Consider the following 13,897-nt stretch of genomic DNA (forward strand, 5'->3'; position numbering starts at 1 on the left):
ATTTTCTCATTTTTTTCTAACAAAGTAAACCTTTACCTTAAGTATCAATCTAATACAAATACTCACCAGATGCTATAGGGAATATATACCATGAATGAGTATTATTCTAATTCCGCCTCATCAAATTAAGGCATATTAAGAAAAAAAAATTTAGTATTATAGGCTTACCCAAAATTATGTTCACATTTTCATACCTTTAACCATGTGGCCCAGTAGTTCTCAATCACAGCTGCACAAGAGAATCACGTGGGGTGTTTTAAAAATAATACCAGTGCTTGGGGGCCATCCCAGACCAATTAAACTTGAATTATGAAATAGGGACTGAATGTAGTATTTTTTAAGGCTTCCCAAGTGATTCAAACCTGCAACCAGGAGTAAGAATCATGGAGTAGCCATGGTGTAATTGAAAAAGGGAATAACTGGGGGAGTGTGGAGAGGGCAGAGGGGATAGCTAATTTATTTTGGGCAGTCAGGGAGGGTTTCACTGAGCATTTGGTCTTTGAGCAGAGTTATGGAAAACAAGAAGCAACAAAACATTCCATGCAAGGTAAACAGGAAGTGCCAAGTGCCTAGAGTGATGATAAGCAGCATATTCCTGAGGAACAGCAAGAAATCAGGGCAATTGAGTTTAAGGAGAGAGAAGGGATGAAGGACAGAAGATGAGGAGCAAAGGGGGCAGTGATCCGAGCCCCTAGAATAGAGGGGTATCTAATGCCTGATGATCTATATGGAGCTGATGCATTAATAATAGAAATAAAGCACACAATAAATGTAATGCACTTGAATCATCTCGAAACCATCTCTCCTGGTCTGTGGAAAAGTTGTCTTCCGTGAAATCAGTCTCTGGTGCCAAAATCGTTGGGGACCGCTGCCCTAGAACCTTGCAGCTTGTTTGGGTTTTCCTTTAATTCTACTGGGAAAAATGGAATCTGATTTTATTTTTAGAAAGACCATCTTGGCTGTGACATGGAGAATGGAGCAGGGGTGGCAGCAGAGTGGAAGCAGAGATGGGTTGGTGATCATTGTGGTATACTGGAAGGCAGGCAGTTTGGATGGGTTTGGATGAGCATGCTGCCTTGGAATGAATGGACCTCAGGGTGGTCATTTGTGAACAGGGTTGAGAAGTATGAGACCAAAAATCCAATACACTATGGGGCATGGAGGAGGAAAAGCCCAGATCCCCAGTGGCATGATGGAGCAGCTGAACCAACACCAGCAGATGTCTAGCCTGGGCTACTTACTTGAGAAAAACAAACCTCTATTTGTGAAAGCAACAGCAGTCAGATTTTTTGTTACTAGTAGCCAATGATTTGTCAACTAATATGACCACTATTTTTTTTATCAGACCTGGGTAATAGAGGGATCTAGGAATAAAACATATTGCATCCCTACTTTGCCCAAATTTTTAAGCTATTTTTTTTTAGGCTAAGAAATTCGCATTCCAGGTTAAAGAAGGGAAACATACTCCAGTGTTTGACCAAAGCCTGCACTAGCTGCTCTGCTTGGGACAGATCCTGGAATCAAGGGCATCAGGCTGAACTGGATAAAGTCTGATTCTCACAAATCTGGCAATCAAGGGCTCACAAAAACAAGCTGGAAGAAGTAAACTCATAGGAGAGAATTAAATCTCAAAGAGCTAGTGGAGGGCTCGAAATCATCTGGTCCAAGTACAGTGTAGGAGTCTATTCGAGGGGAGGCTCTTTTGATCGGGAGAGGGCACTGAAAACCAAGACTGGACCATGGGCAAGGGGCAGAGGAAAGATTCCAGCCACAAGGCAGTACTGCCCTTCTCCTGATTTCCATTGCTATTTTCAGTCTAGTGCTTTCCTTTTAATTCTTAGTGAGTACACGCAATGGGGTAAGAAGAGGGAAGGGTATTGGAGTTAGGGCTAGGAAAGGTATTTCACCTGCAACAGCTCAGGCTCCCAAGCAAACTCTGTTCCTGTAACTGTGCTCAGCAGTCTCCTACTGCCAGCTTGAGGCTGAGGCTCTGTATCTTGACTGAATGGGGAGACAGGCATCTGACATTCCAAGCTGTGCCTCTACACGTGCTTTTAGAAGCATTATTTTATCAGTGATTACACAGTACTATCCTGCATTCCTAGTGCCTTTGGTTTTAACAGATCATCAGGGATTGGGCTATCCTAGGACCTCACTCCATCTCTGTAGCATTATTTGAGGACCACTGTGGGTCAAGCTCCAAAAACTGGTTTACTTGAAGGAACACTCCTATAATGCATCATTTTTTGTGAGTTGAAGGTTGGCTGTACTATCTTGGCTCTCATAACACATGACATAAATATGCAATGTGTTTTGGGTTTCCAGGTGCTGCTGACATTTTTGAGGTTTAATTTTTTGGATAGTTCGTTGTAACACTCAGATTGACAAAAATATTTTTTAAATTGAAGGAAATGTTCTTTTAGGTTAAAAATTCTCATTTCAGAATGAAAATCTCTTTCTCCCTGAAAAGAATGTTTTAAAAAAAGGTTTTTGTTTAAAATAAACTTTTTAAAAGTTAGAGCATTATATACATTTGAAAAAGCCATTTTTTCCCCACTTTTAACTCATTAGTTTTATCAAGGAGAGGAAATGTTTATAAGAGTTTTTTTCAATTGACACAGTAAGGGAAAACATTTTGGATGTTTCACAATATTTTATGAAAAATACTAAGACACTTTTTTCCTAAAATATAAGTTTCACACTTTGATGTAGTATTTAATACCATTGTTATGAATAGCCTGATGAGTAATATCCCACTATAATTTTTGTGTATATTGCAAAAATACATATTTTTATGAAAGTCAGTGGATTTTGATAAATTGCAACACAAAGACGATGTTGCTAGGAAGACAGATCCATGTGAGAAGAGTAGCTCATGCATCTTAATACCAAAAAGCCAAACAACCCAATCGAAAAAGTGGGCCAAATAACTAAACGGACATTTCTCCAAAGAAGACATGCAGATGACTAATAAGCAGAGGAAAAGATGCTCAATATCACTCATTTTTAGAGAAATGCAAATCAAAACAACTATGAGGTATCATCTCACACTGGTTAGAATGGCTGTCATTGAAAAGTTGATAAACAATAAATGCTGAAGAGGGTGTGGAGAAAAGGGAACCTCTCACCCTGTTGATGGGAATGCAAACTGGTATAGCCACTATGGAGGACAGTGTGGAGATTCCTTTAAAAACTGGGAATGGAACTGCCATACAACTCAGCAATCCCACTGCTGATCATATACCCGAAGAAGCCAGAACTGAAAGAGACACATGTACTCTGATGTTCATTGCAGCACTATTTACAATGGCTAGGACATGGAAGAAACCTAGATGTCCATTAGCAGATGAATGGATAAGGAAGTTGTGGTATATATACACAATGGAATATTACTCAGCTATAGAAAGGAATGCATCTGAGTCAGTTCTAACAAGGTGGATGAACCTGGAGCCGATTATACAGAGTGAAGTAAGTCAGAAATAGAAAGACAAATACTGTATATTGATGCATATATATGGAATCTAGAAGGATAGTACTGATGATCCTACACGCAGGGTAGCAAAGGAGACGCAGATGGTAAAGAACAGACTTTTGGACTCAGTGGGAGAAAGCGAGGGTGGGATGATTTGAGAGAATAGTGTTGAAACATGTACATTACCATGTGTAAAACAGATGACCAGTGCAAATTCAATGCATGAAACAGGGCACCCAAAGCCGGTGCTCTGGGACAACCCAGAAGGACAGGGTGGGGAGGCAGGTGGGAGGAGGGGTTCAGGATTGGGGTGACACATGTATACCTGTGGATGATCCATGTTGATGTATGGCAGAACAATCAGAATATTGTAAAGTAATTATCCTCCAGTTAAAATTAACTTATTAATCAAAAAAATAAAACATTAAATAAAACACATTCTATTATTCTAGAGATAAGATCATGGCATTTATAGTTAATGACTATTGTCTTTAAAATAAACACAAAACACCTTAAAAAAAAATAGAGGCAATGTTCATAAGGTTTGAAAACCAAATGTTGTTATTAAAGAGACTCATATGCCCCAGTTCAGGGAGAACAAAACATGGCTGATGCTCCATTTTCATGGGTTCCATGTCTGCAGATATAACCAACCGAATTTCCATCCACAATTGATTGCATCCACAGATACAGAACCTATGGATAGCGAGGGCAGACAATAACAGAAGAATCCACCTTATCTGTGATACCAGAAACGCCATACCACAAAAGTGGCATATTTGTAAAGTCTACATGATATTAGGTCTCAACCAGTTTCAGCAAGTTAATATTATGAGGAACATATTTCCACCAAAGTACAATAAAATTGTAAATCAACAGCAAAATAATGGCTGTTTCACTTTAAAAACCCTAAAAATAATCCACACATTATTAAATTATTCATGATGAAAGAGGAAATCATAAAGAAACTATAAAACATCTAGAACTGAATGGCAATGAAAATTCCCCAAAGAGGAAAAATGCTTATCTTTAATGCTTATATTAGAAATGAAGAAAGATAAAAAATTAATGACTTAAGTATTCAACATAAAAAGTTAAAACAAGTAAAAAAAAGTACTGAAATTCAGGGAAAATAGAGAAGAATTAATAAAGAGCAGAAATTAATAGAAAAGAAAACAATTGGAGAGATAAAATTTTAGTCAAATTTTGGTTTATTCATTAAGCAAATATTTCATGACTCTTACAGGTACTAGGGACTCATAGTCATCCAAATTATATTCTATTTGGGAGATAGAAAATAAATGAGATGAACAAATAAAAGGTATGGTGCTACCTTTACCTTTTAAGGTTAAAAAATTAAGCATCAAACAGACACAAGAAGAAGTAGTGAATTAACCTAAAACTATTAAAGAAGTTGAATCAGTATTCAAAGCTTTAACTTCAAATCACCTTCCAGAAAATGCCAACCCACCCCAGTATTCTTTCTTGAGAAATCCCATGGACAGAGGAGCCTGGTGGGCTATAGTCCATGGGATCACACAGAGTCGGGCATGACTGAAGCAGCTGAGCACAGCACACACACACACACACACACACATGCCAGAAGTGAATTATTTTAGAGATGAAACCTACTAAACTTTCAGGAAACAGACTGTAGTGGGTTGAACGGTGACCTCCTCAAAAGTTATGGCCACATCAAATTACTGGCACTTGTGAATATTAACTTTATTTGAGCAAACAACCTTTTCAGATGTAATTAAGTTAAGGCTTCTGAGTTGCAGAGATTGTCCTAGAGTATCCAGGGGGACCCTATATCCAATAGTGTGTCCTAAATGAGCTATACAGAGCATAGAGGCACAGACAGAACAGGAGGAGGACAGTGACCCTGGAGGCAGACTAGAGTGATGTGCCAAAAGCCATCAGAAGCTGGAGGAGACAAAGACTCTTCCCTGGGGCCTCTGTAGGGAGCACGGCCCTGCTCACACCTTAATGTTGGACTTCCAGTTTCTAGAACTATAAACGAACAAATTTTTGTTGTTTTAACCCACTGAGTCTGTGATAATACGTTAAGGCAGCCTCAAGAAACTAATACACAGATAATCCCAATATTATAAAAACTGTTTTATTGTAAATTTGATGAACCAAGTACAATCTCAATACCAAATAAGCTAAAGTCAGTTATGGCAACAGATACATAAATTTCAAACAGAATGTGAGCATCCTGACAAATAATATACTCTACCTAGGAAGGGATTATCTTTGAAATGCAAGGGTAGTTTAGCAGAAGAAAAACTACTAATCTTCATTAACAACTTAAAGAAGAAAAGATACAGAATTATCTTAACAGATATAGAAAATACATTTTATAAAATTCAGAATATTTACATGATTGAAATAAAATTCTAAGAAAACCTGGAACAAAGGAAAAATACTATCATGTTTAAAAAAGTCATTAAAAACCCAGGGCAAACCCATTTGGTGATAAGATATTTTAAGATCAAGAATCCAACAAGGAGGGATGATGGCCTCCAGTCAGTGACTAATAGGATTAAAAAAAGGCATTTTCCATTGTTTCCAGGCAGGATGACTGGTACACTCCCAAGGTACTAGTGTTCTCCAGAGTTCTGGGGTGGGGGTGGGGGTCAAGCTGTGGCTAGGTGTCAGCTCAACCCACATGCTTGCTAGCTGTTTCCCCTGTCCCCTCTTGTTCCTCTCATTCTCTTTCAAGTTTCAGCTGAGAGCAATTCCCCTCAGTAAATTCCTTTGACAAGAGGCCACATCTATGGTTCTGCTTCTAGGAAACCCAACCTAAGACAATGAACAAATCTCAGTGTCAAGTTCCCAGACCAGATTATTCCTAAGAGAAAATATTCCCTGTCAGCGCTATGTAATAGCAAAACACAGCTATGGCTAGTCAGATTCTGTCGCGAAAACACTGTAGGCCAGCTGAATATCTGGACTGAAATGAGGGCTGTTGATCTAAGAAACTTGACAATTTTCAATATTCCCAAATGAGTATGATTTTCTCTCTGCTTTGCCAGTTTTCACAAAGACAGTATGTCACTTAAAGTCACAGAATCCAACCACTAAATTCTCTCCCAGTTCTTAAACATTGTGATTCAAAAATGCTAGATTATATGCTATCTTTGAACTCCAGAACTTGAAGAGGCCCAAGAGACCATTCCATTTATCCCTTTTGTTTTCTGACAAAGGAGAAGAAAGCCAGAAAAAGAGAACAACATCCCAACCTGGAATTTCCTCTGTTCTCTGAGCTAATCCTCTAGATCCAGTAAAGAAAAGGAAATGGAAGTTCCCTTGTGATAACAGCTTATCCTCACAGGGACAGGAGACAGCAGCCAGCCTGCCTCTGCATCTGATACTGGGGACTTCTCGTAGCTCAGAAGGTAAAGAACATGCTTGCAATGCAGGAGACCCAAGTTCAATCCCTGCATCAGAAAGATCCTGGAGAAGGAAATAGCAACCCATCCAGTACCCTTGCCTGGAGAATTTCATGGACAGAGAAGCCTGGTGGGGTTCAGTCCATGGTGTCACAGAGTCAGACACTACTGAAGTGACTTAGCATGCAGCATGCGCTGCATTTGATATACTGTGACAGAGCCCGGCTCAGAAGCCGCTTCCCTAATCCCATACAGACCCCATTCCTGAGGCAAGATGACAGTCATAAGAGGTATGAAAAACTGCCAATGTCCCACCTTGAATGACAAAGATTTCTCCCACAAAACGTAGTTATTTCTCCATTTGTAAAATGGAGAATTGAGTCAAATAGTTATGGGAAATCAACCCTGAATATTCATTGGAGAGGCTTATGCTGAAGCTCCAATACTTTGGCCACCTGATGCCAACTCATTGGAAAAGACCCTGATGCTGGGAAAGATTGAAGGCAGGAGAAGGGGACGACAGAGGATGAGATGGTTGGATGGCATCACCGACTCAACGGACATGAGTTTGAGCAAGCTCCAGGAGATTGGAAGGACAGGGAAGCCTGGCAAGCTGCAGTCCATGGGGTTGCAGAGTCGGACATGATTTAGTGACTGAACAACAATCAAACAAAAACGAAGGCATTAATAACTATCACATACTGAATGCTAGGTCCCAGGCACTTGGTGCCCCAAAACCCTATCATGAGGATTTTATCATCATCAATTTTACAATGAGTTTATCGGAAACCAAAGCCTCTCAACCTCTTAACTCCAAACTTTCTCAACATGGCTGTTGGTTTTCCACCTTGAATTCACCCAATTTCTTTTCCAAAATGCAAAATCCTGAGCTCCACCCTTACGCATTTAGAATCTTTCGCTATAAGATGGATCCAGTAATCTTCATTGAAAAAAATAAATGGGTGATTTGAATTAAGATGGTCTTTTTGTCAAACTTTGAGGATCACTGAATCTCAACCCTCTCAGTTATCTGAATGTCTGGACTGCTCCTCCATCCTCGAAGTAGGAAAAGAAGCAGTAAAGAAATCTACCATAAAACCATAGGAAGACTTGCTGGTATCTCTCATCTTCTTTGCACAGCGCTATTGTTTAGGAACTCCTTTATCCATCAGGGACTTCCTAGGTGCACTAGGGGTAAAAATCTGGCCTGCCAATGCAGGAAACATAAGAGATATGGTTCCATCCCTGGGTCAGGAATACTCCCTGGAGGAGGGGCATGTAAACCCATCCCCAATATTCTTGCCTGGAGAATCCCATGAACAGAGGAGCCTCATGAGCTATAGTCCATGGGGTGGCAGAGAGTCAGACATGACTGAGTGACTGAGCACACACATGTATCCAGCAGACAAAAATTTAAGAGTAATTTTGCAACCAAATGTTGAATTCTTTAATGTTGAGATTCATTAATCAGGTTTAATAATGATTTTAGCCATACATTTTTTACAGTTACTTCGGTATACTTTTCACAGTTACTTCAGTATGCTAAGTTGCTTCAGTCGTGTCCAACTCTGTGACACCATGGACTATAGCCCACCAGGCTCCTCTGTCCATAGGATCCTCCAGGCAAGAATATTGGGGATAGGTTTACAAGGTTCTCCAGGGGACCTTGTAGACGCAGGGATCAAACCCATGTTTTATGTCTTCTGCATTGGCAGGCGGGTTCTTTACCACTAGCACCACCTGGGAAGCCTAATAAGGATTTTAGCCACACATCTAGTACAGTTACTTCAGTACACTACCAAAAGTCAAAAGTAGTTGTAATTGTATATACGAAAACTACAATGCTTTAAAAGTTGGTCAGGATATCAAGCATTAATTCAAATTTGTTATTTTACAAATAAGAAATTAGTTACTCAGCACACACATTTTGGCAATAATCAAAACAAGAACCTGCTTCTCTTCAGTCCTAACTGTGCTTTAATTACATTTGACTCTTTCTCCATAAAATATTTTTAGTATGTGGTATTCTGAAAGTCTTCCTAACCCATAATATTTTGGTCAAATTAAAGCACTTTTTAAAAGCCTAAAATGTTTAATTTTTTCCTTCATTTTGAAAACAAGGTCCCTAGGAAAAAGTACTTGGCTTGCCTATACATTCAATCAGGAAAACGGAACACATATAAGAACATGAACTGCAATTTCCTCATTGACATGCAGACAAGTTTCAGAGGGAAGGTTTCTGGAGTACAAATTCTACCTATATTCATTTATCACTTTGTGTTTGTAGTTTATATTGGAGCTGCAAGATGACCTGCACTTTCCAAGAGATGGAAGGCAAGCCAATGAAGCACACTCCTGCAGCAAAATGAATCCGGGGTCACCAGATGACACCTTGAGGAGGCAGAGAAATCTTGGGTTTTCAGCAATCCCACAAAGCAAGATGGCCCCACAACTGAACCTAAAGCAAGGGAAGACTGAAGTCTAAAAGCCAGCAATTAGTCATAACAAAGATACAAGAAAAGTGTTCAAATGAGCTTCACTGGTAAGTCAGGCTTTATAAACAATGACCACGGAAAGTTAAACGTTTTAGTTTTTAAAAGCCACTCCAGGAATCCTCTGAGTTGATCTATGTCGATTAGACCAAGTCAAAATGCTAATGGTGAGCAAAAATGTTCTGTCTAGAAGAGTTGACTCTTGTCTGCTGCAGCAGAAATGAAGGTGAGAGAGCAGAGGAGGGGTGAGGAGTAAATCACAGGATTTAAACTCATGGTGACAAGGCCAGGTGCCTAGGGACAGACAGATTACTAAGAAATTTATGATATGGTAATTTCAATTCTGAGTCATGGCAGTGATTTTTTTTCAAGTTTCAATGTATTCTGGACATCTTGTAGTCAAGATACAACCATTTGGAACATTTAACATCCATGAAGAGAATGTAAAACAAGAGCATAAATGGAAAAAGAAAGTTGGAATGTTTTCATCCTTAATGTTTTTTCCTGATATCATATCTTTAGAGTCCAAATCTCTAAAGATTTTCCAGAAAATAACAGCATTCAACATCAGGGATTTCTCGGGAGAGTTGATTTGCTCTTCTTAGGTGTGGCCAGTTACAGGAATTTTATAAACTTAGGGCTTGACAATGAGAAAAAGAGCTGAGACCTAAAACCAAACAATTCCTATTCTAGATACAAACTTTTGGGGCTTATCTTCTGGTTTCAATCTTCCAAAAAAGGATAATAAGATACAGAAGTGAAAAACCCCATCCTTCCTGTATTGATTATCAAGACACACAGGGGAGACTTCAGAGTGAAAGTCAACTTCATCCTCTTGCTCTCCACTCTACTTCCAGTTCCTGTTCATTTCATTTTGGAACTATTTCAAACATCTGGCCCTTTTTCTCTTTCCACTATCTTTCTTTCTCAGGACCCAGATCATTGTTCTGATGTTTATCTCTGCCTGCATGATGGTATGACAATTAACTTTCAAGAAAATATGTTTGATAACACCATACTTATAGACATCGAGAAGATCGAGTTCAAATCTATGTTTGTCAGTTGCTCAGTCATGCCCGACTCTGCAATCCCATGGGCTGTAGCCCGCTGGGCTCCTCACTCCATGGGATTCTCCAGACAAGATACTGGAGTGGGTAGCCATTCCCTTCTCCAGTGGATCTTCCTGACCCAGGGATCAAACCTGGGCCTCTTGAATTGCAGGCAGATCTTTACCATCTGAGCCACTAGAATCTAAAATATGATGTTAAACTACACTTCATATTCTAGCTCATCAGTTAGAACTATGACCTGTGGGTCAAATCTAGCCCACCAATTCTTTTTGTACATAAAGTTTTATTGAAACACAACCATGCCCATTTGTTTACATATTGTCTATGGTTACTCTCGCACTCCAAGTATAGAGTAGAATAAGTCTCTCCCAAGCCATAACTATTTACTACATTTACAGAAAAAAATTTACCAGCTCAATCTACTTTTTCAATCCCCTTTTATGTCTATACACAATATATTTCCCATATTAAAAAATTAGACTGATTTTCTTACTATTCCCCAAACATATCATTGTCATTTGAGATTACTTACTTCTGAACACGTTGTTCATGCTGCTAAAATTGCTAAACTTCCTTTCTTTCGTCAAGACTCAATGCAGATATTGGAATCTCAATGAAGCCTTCCATAACTCCCACAAGCATAGTGGCCCCTAGGTCCTCCATTCTGTCTTAATACTCCATATGTGCTTCTGTTATAGCATTATTACCATCATATAGCATTTAACTCACCCATCAGTGTCCCATATTAGCCTGTGAGGGCAGTTGTCTGCATTTTTGTACTCCAAATGTCTTGCAGAGTACCTGACTTATCTAAGTATTCAATAAGTGCTTGATGAATGAATGATTATTAGACAATGGATATAAATTTGTAACGCTGACCATAGGGTGTTAAGTTACATTCACTCATTTAATTATCTCAGTCATCTCGCAGACAAGCATGCTTTGTTCACAGGGAAAGTTTAAGAGATACCATCCAAAATGATTAGCAAATTATCCTTACCACAAAATAGTAAAGACTCAGAAAGCCAAGGTGAGTAGTTTATACCTTAAGAACAAGATATTCCTATCAATGAGCTATCAAGAAAAAAAATGCAGGTGTTTATAAAACAGAATCTTTCTATTTAATCACTTCTCTTTTTTGGTTGTCAAGGAAGAAAGAACAAATGGCAGAGTAGAGTTTTAATTAAGGCTGTACACTGCGATCACTTTCCTTTTCCTTAACAGTCCACTATACCAAGTAGGGATTAATCCATTAAAAAAAAATACATAAAACTCTTCTCAGTCCTTATGTAAATCTCTGTAGTGACAAATTGACATATTTAATATTGGGTCAGTCTTAGCCCAAAAGGTACATGTGAGCACCCACGCTTCAGAGGTAGAGTTACTAAAGAGATGTTAGAAAAGGTAGAAGTAAATTTGCGACACTATCCAACCCAATTTTCTCTCATGTTAAAATATTTCTTCATAACTCCCAAAACAGAACCAAGCACATTTCTGAAATCTCAAAGTAATTGTTTTTCATTTGATAGGCTGAAACAAACACTAGAATAAATATTCAACTCACACTACTCAGACTGATTAATTTTTTGGTATCTACTGTATATGCAAACAACAGTTGTTGTTGTTGTTGTTGTTGTTTTATCCTGTCCTATAGTTTCTTTGAAAGCTAAGATACATAGAAAAATAATTGGAAGTAAAAGTGGCTCAGCAGTAAAAAATCTGCCTGATAGACTGGTTTCGAGAGATCTGGTTTCAACCCCTGAGTCAGGAAGATCCCCAGGAGAAGGAAATGGCAACCCACTTCAGTATTTTTGTCTGGAATATCCCATGGATAGAAGAGCCCAACAATCTACAGCCCATGGGGTCCAAAGAGTTGGACATGACTTAGCGACTAAAGAACAATAGAAAAATAACTGGAAGTAATAATATATTAGAAGGGTCCGCAGATGCCCCTGGGAAAGGTTCTTGTGCTGAAGTTGAAGCATACACACTGGTAGCTCCCATTTGGTCCCTAGGGTAGCTCACAGCCCCGTTGCTTTGTGTAGTGCCAGAGAAGCCCTCCAACCACTGTTGGTGCACCGGCTAGAGTCAAGGGCTAGGAGCTCAGACATCATTCCATTCACGTCTCTGACTCATGCTAGGTCATGTCCTTTAACCCAGGTCCTATGATAGCAAGAATTATAGGCTATCATGGTTGAAAATCATGTTCCTATCCTAGGGTTGTTGGGGATGAACTGATTTAGAATTCGAAGATCTGATGGTGAGCCAAGTTTTAAAATCACTTTTGAGCTTTCATATTGTCATTTGAAAAATGGGAAATAGTACATCAATTGCAAGGATAAATCAGTGAATTAAAGGTGACTCCATAAGGCCAGAAGAAATAGAGATCAATTTAAAACACAAACAAAAACAAAAACCTTTGGGTGAGAAAGGTTTTGTCAGCATAAAAACAAAGGAAAAAAACCAAAGAGAAAAAGATCAGTGGGTCTTCCTCTGAGGATTTAGAAAGTTCTCTATCAGAATTGGGTGAGCTCTGTGGGATTTATGGTCTTAAACATGGTTACCTTATCTCCTTTCTGTGTTTGAACAGGGATTTGAAATAGTCCTCAACATGGAATGATCTGAGAAGACCCAATGATATTTCTGTTGTCCCAATTACTTCTCAAAATTTTTACCACATGATATATTAATACTTTCCCTATGCACAGTGCTATGGCTGTCCTAGCTGCTGCTGCTGCTGCTGCTAAGTTGCTTCAGTCATGTCCAACTCTGTGTGACCCCATAGATGGCAGCCCATCAGGCTCCTCTGTCCCTGGGATTCTCCAGGCAAGAACACTGGAGTGGGTTGCCATTTCCTTCTCCAAGGCATGAAAGTGAAAAGTGAAAGTGAAGACACTCAGTTGTGTCTGACTGATGTGCCTATTTTTCTTATTTGTTTGTTTGTTTGTTTTGATTCAAGAATGCTAGACAACAGGAAAGACATTCAAGAATTTAAAAGTTATGGGAACCCAGAGAGTCCAGAAGAGTTACAATCCATGTCTATGAATGTGAATGACAAGGTAGACATTTTAACAAAGTCCAAAGCAATGATAACTGTGAAAACATTTGTATCATTTATGATAAATGCTTAGTGTTTGCAACATAAAAACATTTTCAAAACTGGAAGGCAAATATTGGTATATTAAGAGAAATATAACCAAGACCCAGATAATTCACAAAAGAAATAAAATAGCTAAAAATAACATATAGAAATTTAACTTTACTATTTATTAAGAAGGTAAATTCAAGCAAAGATTCTGTCTGTTTATTAAAAGGATTCTCAAACTGGGCTGTATATCACAATCCTTTGTGGAGTTCTTAAAAAAACACAACTGTCCAGGCTTCATCTCTCAAAGGTTCTGATTCAGGAGATCAGAAGCGAGAGTAAGAACCTATTAAAATTATTTCCAAAAAATGGACTCATAC

The sequence above is a fragment of the Capra hircus genome, chromosome 10 (genome assembly GCF_001704415.2).
Source record: "Capra hircus breed San Clemente chromosome 10, ASM170441v1, whole genome shotgun sequence".
Lineage (NCBI taxonomy): Eukaryota > Metazoa > Chordata > Mammalia > Artiodactyla > Bovidae > Capra > Capra hircus.